This window comes from Phytophthora infestans, genomic scaffold, assembly GCF_000142945.1.
Source record: "Phytophthora infestans T30-4 supercont1.52 genomic scaffold, whole genome shotgun sequence".
NCBI lineage: Eukaryota > Oomycota > Peronosporomycetes > Peronosporales > Peronosporaceae > Phytophthora > Phytophthora infestans.
The window spans coordinates 183,754-188,929 of record NW_003303707.1 but is presented as its reverse complement, the minus strand read 5'-3'; the positions used below and the strand labels follow the sequence as shown (position 1 = coordinate 188,929).

Here is a 5,176-nt window from a genome sequence, read left to right as displayed (position 1 = left end):
ATGACTACTGGCAGGATCAACCAGGTTTATATCCTCCATACTAAAGAAGACGACAAGTCGCCCCCAGCACAAAACAACAACACAGAGGCCAGCCGCAAACAGCCCCGCAACCGCCGAAACAGTCGCTAGGCCACTCGCAGCTTTTCTCAAAGCCGCCATTAATAGCCGAGAATCTTTTTGCACAGAAAGACAAAAATATGATCCTCACTTCAACAGTTCCACCTAAAAATAGGTAGATCAAGAAGCGAATAATAGAGCACGACGCAGCATACTTTGGGTTGTAGTCCCCTCCGCACGCCGCATAACTAGCCCCAGATCAAAAACGGTTCTACCCGAAATTGAAACTTTCCACCGAAAAAATCCAGCGCAAAACGCACCACAGAAGGTATCGCATAATGACACACAATCCGAAAACTGCACGAAACACTATACAACCAACCGCAACACACCTTCGCACCGGCACCGACAGAGCGTTGATGTAGCACCTCGCAACGTCAGCAAACGCTTCCTCGCATCCAAGCACACACAGTCAGGTCACTATCCCGAAAGCACACACTCGTCAGCAATTCCACATCGCTTCAGCGCAAAATACCCAGAGCAACGCATAAAATGCGTCAAATAAAGCTATATTCTTATGCAGAGCATACGAGTACAACCTCAATTTCTGCACGCACGAAATAACCGCTCTAAGTTTCCCCAAAGCAATAATAACGCACGATTTTTAAAGGAATGTCTTAAAGACACGTCTTAGAAACAGCAGAACTATTCCTACAAAGACACATCTAAAAAACCATAAATCGCCAGAGTTCACTCAATCTTATCCTAAAATAAGACCGAGAAATCACCCTAAACAGCAAAGTAACGCCTCAAAAACCAACTATAATCTTAGAAACCCACACGCCATTTCCAAAATTACACTCAGTAACCGACTTGTCACCTCACATATACTAGGAAACCGTCACAAGAAAGATACTCGCTTTTGTTTACGTCGTCTTAACAAAAATTCCCGTTAATCTACAGCAGATTGACGGGAATTGAGTACTGCTGACAGTTACAGACTACTCGTTTAACATCTATTTATAGCTGGAAAAGTAACCGCCGCGCCAGCAGCTAGTCAGTATCTTTCAGTTTTGTTAGAACCCAGCAGTCACCCATAAAGTAATTTACATAAATTACCCGTTCTAAGTGCGAGAAGTTATTTTACTAAGTGCGAATAGTGCCTAAGTTCGTATTTTATGGACTAAGTGCGGTATTTTATCATTAAGTTCGCGTTAGAGGACCCCCCAAAATGAACATTTTCTTGCGTCTTGGGAAGAGTATTGTAGAGTGCCCCGTAAAACTTTGTGGTGTTAAGTATGATACTAAAACACACTAACTGCCCTAAGGATTCACGTCGATTTCATTCTAGGAGTCGAGATATGTTATTTTAAGTTTTTGGGATGTCATGGATGCAAATCGTTTGCTACAGGCTCAAGAACGCACTTTTTGTATACCATGTTATTTTAAGAAAATGTCCGTTTCGATGCGCTCTTCAAAAATGTTTCGACTTGCGAACCATGATTTCTGCGTCTTTTCCACGTATTACACAAAATAAAGCATGTAATGGAGTGAAATGAGAGGGTGTGTCATCTCTAAAGTAAAATCTTTAAAAGAGCATAACTTAAGAACGGCTGGAAATAGGTGGCCGTTCTTTTTACCATCATGTGCGCCTAAAAAAAGTTCTCTATCGTGACAATCGATATCCGTCGATATGGTATAAATTGATAAAGTTATGCTCGATTATGTACGCGAAAACAGAAAAAGGGCGCTGGTGACAAAAAAAGTACTAAACGATTCTGTTATTGTTTTGATATTCTGTCATCCCATACTCTTGCGCATCTGGTGACCTATTTTTTATTCGCCAGTTCCGAGAAAAGTGTCGTTTCGATGCGTGGTGGGCCCGGGATGACAATTCGAGTTGAGTTGGAAGTTCATGTGAAGTCCTGGAAACAAGAAAAAAAGAAGATCCACGCTTCCCTAACTCAAAAAGTCATTAGAAACCGAGGGTAGCTTGTATGGAGACTTTTGTTCCTCGTGCGCTAAAACGCCGAATTAAATTTTTTATCTATACTTAACAGGAAAAAAGTTGCCTCCTTCGCGATATATAGGCAAATAAAGAATGGGTGCTATCATTTCGGGACAAAACAGGTGAAAATTTAGGTCGAAAAAAGTGTTTATAGACAAGGCATTTGAATTTAGCCAAAATCTGACTTGACCACGGGAATGCGCGCATAAAAGCACCCCTAGGGCAGTTTTTATACGGAGCAGTCTCATTTGCTTCCTGGATGTGCAGGGCCAAACATGGCCAAAAGTGGTGATTTTGGCCGTCCAAGGTGTCCATTTTCCGCGAAAATGGCGTTTTTTGGCGTCACTAAAAAAATCATTGCGAAGCAACTACTGGAGATATGCTTGTAAAACTTTGGGAGCGGTCGTGCGAACACATGCGCCAAGTTTTCTGCTAAAGTCTGCAGGCCAGATCTGCCGGGCGGCACATAAAACCGGAAAAAACCACCTAAAAAAAGAGCATGCCAAACAAAGTCTCACATTTCGCTGAATAACTTTTGATCTAGAAGAGTTTGACAAATTCTGATTGCGGGAACGGCTCCGCCGTGTGTTTTTACATATGTCTATGTCCCGTAGATAAAAAGTACATGTTGCAAAAAAAGTACATGTTGTACATAAATCTACCTTTGATATTCGGATTCCCCGTGAAAAACTACGCCTAGGCCGCAGGGTTACAAAGACGAGTCATTGCACTTATGCCCTTTTATAGACGCTTTTAGAAATCGGCCAAAACAGTATTTATTAATTTAGACAGTGTTCCGCTGACATGTCGCATGCTGCGATATGTCCACGTGAAAGAGCACCGAAAAGCACCCCTAGAACACCCTTCATACCCGTTCTAACGGTTCTCTTTCATCTTCATAATAATCAAATTAAAGAACACCATACAAAAAACAAGATCTCGTGTGTAGTGGCTCGCCAGGCATACTAAAACCAAGATGTCGTGTGGGCACATGCCAGACATCATATCTTGCGTTTGCAAACACACGCAAAGTCGGTAAACAGCTCAAAACGGGCTAAAAAGTAAGCACCCGGACTTCCCCGGTGGTCACCCACCCGAGTACTACCCGAGCTTGAGGCTGCTTAACTTCACAGAGCAGACGGGATATGGTGCTTTCAGCCTAAGATGGCCGTCTACATTTGACTTTGACCGACACACCTATTAGTGTTTATCACTCGTATACATTGGTACAACACATTTACACACTCACATGTCCACATACGTGGCCATAGACTGCACACGATGGCCCCCAATACCCCTTCTGGCCCTCAGAATTGGCTGGGTGGATGGCTACACTTTATATAGTAACAAAACAAAAAGGGGGGTGGTGTGGCGCACTCCAATACAAACGTGTGGCCAGCAGCTCACTCCTACAACGCAGCATACGTATTCTCTCCGATAGGAACCCCACACAGACCGACACCTTCATACACAGCAGTGCAGATAGCCGCCGCACCCCATATTTGCGCATACGCGGCCTGGAAACAATGTTAAACCACCAAAGTGGCCATTTACGACTTGCACAACCATACCTACGCTTCCTATGCGACATGACATGTGCACGTACGCGTCTTAGGCAATATGAACACCTTCGACACCTTCATACATGCACAGCGCGCGCTCCGCTTAAGTACGACACCAACTTGTCATATACATCATGCGTTTCCTCCCGTCACCTTTCATCACCTCCATATTCACACCCATGCGCCGTCACCTTCCTCGCGCCATCACCTTCACCATTTTCACCTCCATATCCGCGCTTCCTCCGCCGTCACCTTCCGCGTACGCGTCCATATTCGCTGCGTTTCCTCGCGCTTCCTGCCTGTTATTAATCCAAGCCAAAAACATCTCCAAACCCATACAATTAGAACAGCAAACAACTTCGCATTTTTTCACAAAGTCCTCAGCTTCATTTTGCATACTTTATCCTAGTCTAATTCACGCTATTCCGCTCTCTTTAACATACTTAAACTAAGTCTAATTCACGCTACTCTGCTCTCTCTAACATACTTAAACCAAGTCTAATTCGCGCTATTCTGCTCTCTTTAACATACTTAAACCAAGTCTAATTCACGCTATTTCGCTCTCTTTTAACATAGTTAAACCAAGTCTATTTCATGCTATTCCGCTCTCTTTAACATAGTTAAACCAAGTCTAATTCACGCTATTTCGCTATCTTTTAACATAGTTAAACCTAGTCTATTTCATGCTATTCCGCTCTCTTTAACATACTTAAACCAAGTCTAATTCACGCTATTTCGCTCTCTTTTAACATACTTAAACCAAGTCTATTTCATGCTATTCCGCTCGTTTTAACATAGTTAAACCAAGTCTATTTTATGCTATTCCGCTCTCTTTAACATAGTTAAACCAAGTCTAATTTACGCTATTTCGCTCTCTTTTAACATAGTTAAACCAAGTCTAATTTACGCTATTTCGCTCTCTTTTAACATACTTAAACCAAGTCTATTTTATGCTATTCCGCTCTCTTTAACATAGTTAAACCAAGTCTAATTCATGCTATTCCGCTTTTTTTTAACATAGTTAAACCAGGTCTAATTCACGCTATTCGCTCTCTTTTAACATACTTAAACCAAGTCTAATTTTACGCCCTGCCGTCTAGCTTGCCCTGTTAAACCCCCATACTAAAATCTCCGATTTTGGCTCAGAAATCATTAGCGCTGGCACTTAGCGATTTTCACGCAAAGTGTTTCTCGCTTTCTGCCTGTTATAAACCCGATACTAAGGTCGCCGAATTTGGCTCGGAAAACAATAGCAGCGGCACTTAGCGATTTTTGCGAACAAACCTCACTAAGCCAAAACAAAGACTTTGACGATCTTAAGCTTAACAGTATTAACTCTCTACCAGCACTTTGACCGGTTACTTTCGCCGCCCCATAGCGAAAGTAAATCACTTTAACGCAGCCTTATTTCGACTGCTTAACTTTATAGTTTTAACATTGCGCGTTTGCAATTGGGGGGAGAAATGTTCATTTCTGAACAAATCAATAGAACAAGGGCTAAATCTCAGCAGATCGTAGTACAAGACTACTCTCATGCTTACAACACCCC

At 42.5% G+C, this 5,176-nt stretch overlaps 1 non-coding gene across 1 annotated transcript; it reads right to left on the bottom strand.

The window, feature by feature from the left end:
• Positions 1-3,129: 3,129 nt before the first annotated feature.
• PITG_33118 lies at positions 3,130-3,234 on the bottom strand. The gene has a single exon (XR_009934512.1). It is a non-coding gene; the product is annotated as an 8S ribosomal RNA (ribosomal RNA).
• Between the last annotated feature and the right edge of the window lie 1,942 nt (positions 3,235-5,176).